We start from the raw sequence: 9,718 nt of genomic DNA, 5'->3' as shown, positions 1-9,718 counted from the left end.
GCATTTTGCTATATCAGCATTTGTTACAGCCAATATTTAAGGATAAGATTTAGAAAATCTGTCATTTCCTGGCCCACCAGCAAACTAACTATGGCTTAACCTTGCAGCATATCTACTTTTGTTTCAAGCTAGATATCTTTATTTGATATCTAAAGTGCAAGACCAACAACATATCAAGAGATCTATAGACAAGAAGGCAAAGCTCTTGTATTTTTTTCATCCAGACACTTCAATTTATTTTATATATTTGTTCATTTTTCCTGCTGTTTTATATACTATATGAACTTAACTACAAAATAAAGTAACAGTAATAAAATAACAAAAGAGGATAATATTTCCTCTTGTGCTTCTCTTATTATTGTCTACAGAATTTCCTTCTTTTGTATTTCCTCTCTACTCCCCAACTCCAGATGAATTTCAGCCCAGTCATTATTTGAAATAATGTTTCATCCATTGTTAGATTAGTAGCTCTACATGATCTACATAGTCCAGAATTCTTTTCCTCTGACTGTCCCTGATGGGCACATTGTGGGACAGAGAGAGTTACAGAGACTTCCAAGTGATTAAGGACATATAAGAGATAGTATAGCAAATGAAAAAAGAGCACTCATCTGGAAGTCAGGATACTTGGATCCTAGTCCAGGCTTGGCATTAACTGTGTGACCTGGGCAGGTCACCTAACTACTCTGAAGTTCATCATCAGACAAGTAAGATGTTTCTAAAGCTTAATATTTTTTCTGCTCCTGTAGTTCAGTGAATCTCATTTCTGAAAATTCTCAAGGAACTGATTTTATATATTTTCAGAAATGCCTGTTTTTATCAAGACCCATAAAGCCTTTTTGTATGTATATACTCTACTCTTTTTCCTTTTTGATCACATTGTAACTACTCACCCAGAGGAGCTCTGGTCAGTATTTCCTTTTATCCTATGGACAACAACTCTTAATGGCTGGCTTCCTTTGGGTGCAATGAGCCAGTATTCTTTTTTGTTTTGTATTTTCATACCTTCCCCTTTCCTGGACAAAGCATATTGAGATCTTGACTCAATCCAAAGAAGTGTTCCTGCCTTCAGAGTGAGCAAGCATGGGTAAGAGTATGGATGAAACTTTTGTAAATAGTGTTCTTGGCATAAATATTAATCACACAGCTTTTTAATATAAGATGTAGTTACTAAATGTATACTTTCTATGAAGATCATGTATTTATTGCCAAGATAACTATAGAATAAGCATTTTCTGGGAAAATTCACCTTAAAATTTGGGAATAATTCAAGAAATGTCTGTACAAAATCGATTCATGGTCTTAGTTTTTGTGATTAGTCCTTTCCATTCATGTGAAGGTCCTCATTTATCTGTCTTGGGGAGGCCCAAAGTAAATAGTTGGGACCCTATACTTGTTTTATCCTACTCTTCCTATTAAGTAATGGTTTAAGAATTGGGACGCCTGGGTGGCTCTGTCGGTTAAGCGTCTGCCTTTGGCTCAGGTCATGATCCCAGGGACCTGGGATCGAGTCCCGCGTCGGGTTCCTTGCTCAATGGGAGCCTGCTTCTCCCTCTGCCTGCCGCTCCCCCTGCTTGTGCTCTCTCTCTGACAAATAAAATCTTAAAAAAAAAAAAAAGAATACATCGAGCACTTTGATTTGTTGTTAAGTAGTATTTATGGGATTCTATTAATTTAATTGCATACCAGGTTCCTGTGAAGACCCATATTGGGCTATGTTTGATTTGTTTCTTTGTTGTAATTCAGTGTTTAACCTAACTATGCTATATGTCCATAAATGACATCATGATTAGACAGTATGGTATAGTAGGAAATGCACAGGTTTTTAGATAGAGGTCTGCCGGAGTCCGGCTCCAGCCGGGGTGGGTCTCTCGTAGGAAAGGACGGCGTCGGCGAATGAGGAGACACAGACACAGGATCAGGTTGCAAGCATCTCCTCTTGACAGCCTCGGAGGAACTTTATTTATATGCTAAGATATTTTTGTTTTTCCAAATCTTAGATCATTTTCTGGATTACAGCCATAGCCTTCTTTCATTTTTCCTTTGTAATGATTAACATGACCTTTATTGATTTCTGCTTATTGGCTTTCGCTAAAACTAAAAGACAGTACGCAAAGAGAAAGGTGCTAGACAGAGCGTGACCGTCTTGTTATTTTGTTCTATAGAAATTAATTCTTTGTGGAATTAGTTTCATTATGATTGCTTAGATAGGCGTAACTAAGATGAGTAGTCACTTTATCATGAAACCCCAGAAATATTCCCACAATTACAAAGATTGCCATAAACAAAATGAAAGAGAATAGCAGGAGCCAGCTGTGGAGTCTCCTGTTTTCAGGATCGTCCCCCATACTTGGACTTTGTCAAACAGCATGAGTAGCTTGGCTCGCGCCAGAGGTCAGTTTCATTACCTACCGTGCTGTAACCTTTCCAACATGGCTGCTGCAGTGCACAACTTTAGGGGCCATCATTCATATTTGTTGTGTTCCAGGGAGCACCATTTTCATAGAATACAATGTGAATAGTGCCCCTGTAATAGTGCAGTGATGGCCTTGGTCTCTGAACCTGTTTCCTCTTCTGTAAAATGGTGCCTGAAAAATGGTCAAATAGAGTTCCTTAGAACTCCTTAAATGGTTAACGTGAAGATGAAAGATGATTCAAGTGTGTCATCTCCCAAGCCATGGCAGAAAGTTCACGGTTCTAGCAAGGATAAATTTATCACCGCAAGGCTCCATTCTACACTGCTACCCTCCAGTTCAACCTTTATTGCTCTGCCAGATAAGAGTTTGCCTGGATTATCATAGCCGCCCCATTGGTCTTGCTTATGAGTTACTCCCTTCAGTTCATTCTCTACACAGGAGACAAACTACCTAAATTTCATATCTGAGCATGTCACAGCCTTAAACATTTATCTCCAACATGCCATTCTGTTTCAAGCTTCCATTCCTTTGCACATATTTTTACTATGGTACAATATTAAGATTATTTAATTTTCTTTATGCTTTGCCCTCTAGATCATGAGCACCTTGAGGGCAGATGGGGTGTCATACATCTTTTATCTCCAACATATAGTAACCAACATGTAGTCTACTCATGATCGTAACTAATACAGAGTGAATACTTAACTGTTGGATATAGAGTTATCTCATTGAACTCTCAAACAGTCCAGTGGGACAGATACTCTATCCTACTTTTATTTTTTATTTTTACTTATTTTTTAAGTAAATTCTACACCTAACATGGGGCTTGAACTCATGATCCTGAGATCGAGAGTTGCATGCTCTACTTTCCGTGCCGATAGCACTCTTGCAAACATGGTGAACATTCCTAAAACCTGCCAAACTTTCTGCAAGAAGTGTGGCAAGCACCAACCACAAAGTGACACAGCACGAGAAAGGTAAAGATTCTCTTTATGCCCAGGGAAAGCGGCGTTTTATGACAGGAAGCAGAGTGGCTATGGTGGGCAGACTAAGCCAATTTTCCAGAAAAAGTCTAAAACTACAAAGAAGATTGTGCTGAGGCTTGAATGTGTTGAGCCCAACTGCAGATCTAAGAGGATGCTGGCTATTAAGAGATGCAAGCATTTTGAACTGGGAGGAGATAAGAAAAAGGGCCAAGTGATCCAGTTCTAAGCTTCATATTTTGTTATATTATGAAGACAATAAAATCTTGAGGTTATGTTAAAAAAAAAAAAAAAGTTGCGTGCTCTACTAAATAAGCCAGACAAGTGCGCCCGTCCTACTTTAAAGAGGAAGAAAAAGTGGTTTAGGGAAGGTGCCAAAAGTTACACAACTGATTGGTGGGAGAACAAGGATTCCAATCTAGATCTATCAAATTCTAGAGTCTAAACACTAAACATCACCCCACACCATTCAACAAATGTTTACTGAAATGAAAATTATGTTTATGTGGCCTACAGATAACCTCATATATACTCAAATATCACTCAACATTAGTCTGTAAGTCAAACCTATCTTAAGACTTATTTAAAAAAGTAAGTTTGAAGCTTTTTTAAAGTAGGATTTGTAATTTTTTGTATATTCAGGAATTGACTTTTATAAACTTAGATATATTGCATACCTGGGATAGGATCCTTAGTTGGAAGTGTTTGGGCAAAAACTCTTAGGTTGCATATGCTGATCTCTTTGACACTGGTGTTTCTTCTGAAAATTTTGCCACCTTTTAGGCATACCTTGTCAAAAATATTCTGTAAACTTGAGCAAGGTGGTGATGAATTTATCCTGCACACTTTTTCTGTTTAAATATCAAACAAACAAAAAAATAAAACAAGTTTAGCGGTGCCTGGCTAGCTCAGTTGGAAGAGCATGTGACTCTTGATCTCAGGGTCATGAGTTCGAGCCTCACATTGTGTAGAGATCATTTAAAAAAATAATAATTAAGGTCAGTAGGTTAAGCATCTGACTCCTGATTTTGGCTCAGGTCACGATGTGAGATGAAGCCCCATGTTGACTCCACACTCAGCAGGGAGTCTGCTTCTCTCCCTCTCCTCCCTCTCCCTCTGCACCTCCCTCTGCTCGTTCTCTCTCAAACAAATCTTTAAAAATAAATTTAAAAAACAAAAGTCTACAAAAAAAGTTAGAACTAATAAATTTGGCAAAGTTGCAGGATACAAAACCAACATACAAAAATCAGTTGTATTTCTATACACTAAAAAGGAAATTAAGAAAACAACTCCATTTTTAACAGCAGCAAAAAGAATAATATACTTAGAAAAAAACTTAACCAAGGAGGCAAAAGACTTCTACACTGAGGGGCAGGTGGGTGGCTCAGTTGGTTAGGCTTCTCCCTTCGGCTTAGGTCCTGCTCTCAGGATCTTGGGATGGAGCCCCTCGTAGGGCTACCTGCTCAGCGGGGAGTCTGCTCACTCTCCCTCTGCGCCACCCCCCCGGCTTGTGCTCTCTCGAGCTCTTGCTCTCAAATGAATAAATAAAATTAAAAAAAAAAAAAAAAGAATAGGAGAAAATGTTTGCAAGTCATATATCTGCTAAGGAATTAATGTCTACAATATATAAGTAACTACAACTCAATAACAAAAAACAACCTAATTCAAAAATGAGCAAAAGACTTGAATAGATGTTTTTCCAAAGGAGATACACGAATAGCCAGTAAGCACATGAGAAAATGTTCAACAACACTAATCATCAGGGAAATGCAATTAAAACTACAATAAGCTACCACTTCACCTATTAGAATGGTTATTTTGCGGGGGGAAAAGTGTCAGGGTGCCTGGGTGGCTCAGTTGGTTAAGTGTCTGACTTCAGCTCAAGGTCATGATCTCAGGGTCCTGGGATCCAGGCCCGTGTCAGGCTCCCCGCTCAGCAGGGAGTCCGCTTGTCCTTTTCCCTCTGCCCCTCTCCCTGCTCATGCTCTCTCTCTCTCAAGCAAATAAATAAAATCTTTAAAAAAAAAAAAAGTGTTGGCAAGGATATGGGGAAATTAGAACCTTTGTGCATTGTTGGTAGGATTGTAAAATGATGCAGTCACTGAGGAACACAGTATAGTGATTCCTCAAAAAATTAAACAGATACACCATATGATCCAACAATTCTACCTCTAGGTATATACTCAAAAGCAGAGACTGAAACAAATGTTTTTACACCCATGTTCATTACAGCATTATTTGCAATAGCCAAAAAGTAGAAACAACCCAAACGTCTGACAACACATGAAAGAATCAACAAAATGCGGGAGGCTCAGTCGTTAAGCGTCTGCCTTCGGCTCAGGTCATGATCCCAGGGTCCTGGGATCAAGCCCGGCATCGGGCTCCCTGCTCAGCGGGAAGCCTGCTTCTCACTCTCACACTCTCCCCGCTTGTGTTCCCTCTCTCGCTGTCTCTCTCTGTCAAATAAATAAAATCTTAAAAAAAAAAAAAAAAAAGGAATCAACAAAATGCATATACATATAATGGAATATCATTCAGCCTTAAAAAGGAATGGAATTCTGGTACATGCTAAAATAAGGATGAACCTTGATAATCTGCTTAGTGAAGTAAGCCAGACATGAAAATACAAATATTGTATGATCCTACTTATATGAGGTAACTCAGAGTAGTCAAATGTATGGAGACAGAACAGTGGTTACTAAGGGCTGGAAGAAGAGGGAAATGGATAGAGTTTCAGTCTCGGATAATGAAAAAGTTCTGGAGATGGATAGTGGTGGTGGTTGCACAACATAAATGTACTTAATACCACTGAACTGTATACTCACAAATGGTTAAAGTGGTAAATTTTATGTATAGTTTACCACAATAAAAAAAAAAAAAAGTGCCAGGCACCTTGGTGGCTCAGTCGGTTAAGCATCTGACACTTGATTTTGGCTCAGGTCATGATAGGGTTGTGGGATTGGTCCCCTTGTCTGGCTCCGTGCTGGGTGCAGAGCCTGCTTAGGATTCTCCCCCTGCCCTCCCCCTCTTAAAAAAAAAGTGTCAGCATGCCTCTCAGTACCCCATGTTTGAGAGATCAGCCAATAATAGGTGATTGTACCCCATCACAAATACTATGAATACAGTTTACCTCAGCATCAAGTTGTCCCCAAGGCCACAACATTGAGAACCCTCGGATAGATGCTCTGAGGGACAGAGATGGATAGGAGCAAATCCCTACCTCCATGGTACTTACAGTAAGGTTAGAAAACAGCAAACATAGAAAATAAAAGATCATACCATGAACCCGGTAAGTGCCACAGACTTTAAGTGTCACAGAAGATGTTCATCTTTATGTTTTCTATACAAGGTTGTTACCATAGTGTGTTAAACCCAGCTCAGACCCTCCTCTGAAATTGTTTTATCGATCCAAAAATCCTGCTCAAGCCCAGACAGCCATGTTTTCAGGGTGACTCCACCCCAGGCATAGGTGGTCAGACCAAGAGTAGAACAATGATCCAAGATCCAATCCATAGGTTAAGCTGGGCCAATCCGTTTATTTCTAAAGATTTTCTACTAAAATTAGACTGAGTCAGATAATAATGGACTCTTGAACTAAAAGGTCAAGAAGGATGGGGCTAGAGTACTAATGGTGCATCATGTGCAAGCTGGGGAAGCTGGTAAGAATGAAGCGAAATGGTAGGTTATACAACCCTAGAGAGAGACCAGCCTCAGAAAATGGCTTCAAAAGTCCTGTCCTCATGAAGTCTAGCTGTCCTTTTTCTGTCCCTGGGTTGCTAACTTGCCGGTGAGATTTTTGTGTTTCTAAAATACCTCCCTCTGCCACCATTACTGTTTGTTTAAGCTAGCTTGAGTGAGCACTCCCTGTAACTAAATGATCCTAGAGAGAAGACATTTGCATTTCCTCTATAAGAATCTCCTGATCATAGATGAAAAGGACTGCTTTGAAGAGCTCACTGTCACTGGAGGGTGTCGGATGAGAATTTAATGTTAAATGAAGGAGTTGGAATAGATTCCGGTATTTTCAGACCACTATGGACCACTGAAAGTAGCACGAAGGTAGTACGATATGTAATGTTAAGAGGGTTTGAGGTGCCAGCAGTGGTCGTCCATTCAAATCTTAGCTCCACTACTCTGTATATGACTTGGATGATTTACTTAATTGCCTAGACCTCCATTTTTCCATGTGGAGAGTGAGAGATGATAATACCTTGCAGAATTATTGGGGAAAATAAATGCATATGAAGTGTGTGCACATAGTAGGGACTCAGCAAATGAGTTTTTATTATTAAAGCATGACTAATATGGCTTGTTCAAATCAAATTATGGTGGTCTTGACCCAATTTGTAGTATAGTTTTTGTTAATAGAATTGTTCTCAAGTTTTTCCCCATTGACCCCTCTTTGTTACTACCTGAACCTTAGCAAATGCCAGGAAGGAGAGAGGAATGGATGAATCAAATAGCATGCAATAGTAAGAGTAAAATCAGACTCTGAGTTACTTGGGAACAGGGAATAGGATTTATTACATGTGTGTCTTCAGTGTCCAGGACAGGGCCTGGAATACAGTAAGCACATATAAGGTAAACTTGAATCAATTTAATTTAGAAATGCATAGATGACCAAATATTTGAGTCAACTGGTAGCCAGAGGTTTCACACAGTGTCATTCTCTCCCCCAGATGGCTCAAGTATCATGGGATTTATTGAGTCATATAGCACAAGCAGCAACATTGCTTGTAGCTCAGTCTTGACCATTCAGAGTCCTTTCTTGCTCTGGGACCCAATCAAAGGCACTAACCTGTATCCACTGATAAATGGGTCATAGCAGTATTTCCAAGCGCAGAATATGCCACCTCCAAAATCCAAAGAACCATACCAAATGTGTTTCCTTCTTGGTGGAAAGAGGTACTTTGTGCATGGTTTGTTCTTTTCTTTGGAGGGAATGTCCCCAAAAGTTCCAGATCATTGAACCCATAAAAACTTCACCAACTTCTAAATCTTTGTATGGTTTCTCCCCCACATTCTGGAGTGCATATGCCTTACCAAGGCATCCAGAGTAATCACCACATACTTCTTATGGTGTCTGATTAACATGATGGTATTGACATACTGGGCCAATATGATGTTCTGCAAGATGTTCAAAAAGTTCAGATCCCTTTAGACTATATTATGGACAGAGAGCATGTGAATTAACATGACAATGGGGCAAGACCATGAATGCTTACTGTTGCTCATCTTATGTGATCATCTTTTCAAATGGGTGTGGAAAAGAACACATTTGCCAAATCAATGGCTCACACCATGTACCTGAGCCTCTGTTAATCTCTTCTATTTTTTTATTTTTTTAATTTTTTTTTTTAAGCTTTTATTTATTTATTTGACAGAGAGAGACACAGCGAGAGAGGGAACACAAGCAGGGGGATTGGGAGAGGGAGAAGCAGGCCTCCCGCTGAGCAGGGAGCCCAATGCGGGGCTTGATCCCAGGACCCTGGGATCATGTCCTGAGCCGAAGGCAGACGCTTAACGACTGAGCCACCCAGGCGCCCCTGTTAATCTCTTCTAGAAAGGTATCACATCTAGCACAGCAGGTGTAGTTGGAGCCACTACTTGATTAAGTTTGTGTTAGTCTACTTGTTATCTGCCATGATCTACCAGTTCTTGTAGAGGCAGACTGGTGAATTAAATGTGAATATGACAGGAACCATCATTCTTACATTCTTTTTTTTTTTTTTTTAAAGATTTTATTTATTTATTTGACAGAGAGAGAGCACAAGTAGGCAGAGCGGCAGGCAGAGGGAGAGGGAGAAGCAGGCTTCCCACCGAGCAGGGAGCCCGATGCGGGGCTCGATCCCAGGACCCTGGGATCATGACCTGAGCTGAAGGCAGACGCTTAACGACTGAGCCACCCAGGCGCCCCTCATTCTTACATTCTTTAAAGGATTGACTCTGTCAATCCCCTAAAATGTGACAGGTTTTTTTATATATGTCGGCCATTGTCGAGGAGCAGTTTCAAGGGCTTCCACTTGGCCTTTCTTAATATTACTTAGTAGCTCTTATCAAGAAACTAATGTGAGGGTTCTTCCATTTCTGTGTATGCCCATTCCAATTATACATTCAGGAACAGGCAAAATAACTGGGTAGGTCCATGCACCTAGTGGAACCACTGTGAGATGTACCTGGCCAAAGACTCCATTTATTACCTGATTCACATATGCTCTTATTCCAATAAGAGAACCATGTTAATGCTTTATGTCCCCGGGTATCAGTGTTAACTTGGACCTTGTATTCAACAACCCTAAAAAGATCCAGGTATTTTCC

At 39.9% G+C, this 9,718-nt stretch overlaps 1 pseudogene; it reads left to right on the top strand.

Annotated features, from left to right (window-relative positions):
* The first annotated feature begins 3,311 nt into the window (after nucleotides 1–3,311).
* On the top strand, nucleotides 3,312–3,691 carry LOC118541681 (large ribosomal subunit protein eL42-like; annotated as a pseudogene).
* The last annotated feature ends 6,027 nt before the right edge of the window (nucleotides 3,692–9,718 follow it).

The sequence above is a fragment of the Halichoerus grypus genome, chromosome 5, assembly GCF_964656455.1.
Source record: "Halichoerus grypus chromosome 5, mHalGry1.hap1.1, whole genome shotgun sequence".
NCBI classification, from domain to species: Eukaryota; Metazoa; Chordata; class Mammalia; order Carnivora; family Phocidae; genus Halichoerus; species Halichoerus grypus.
The sequence above is the reverse complement of the archived record's forward strand: the minus strand, read 5'-3'. Positions and strand labels throughout refer to the sequence as shown.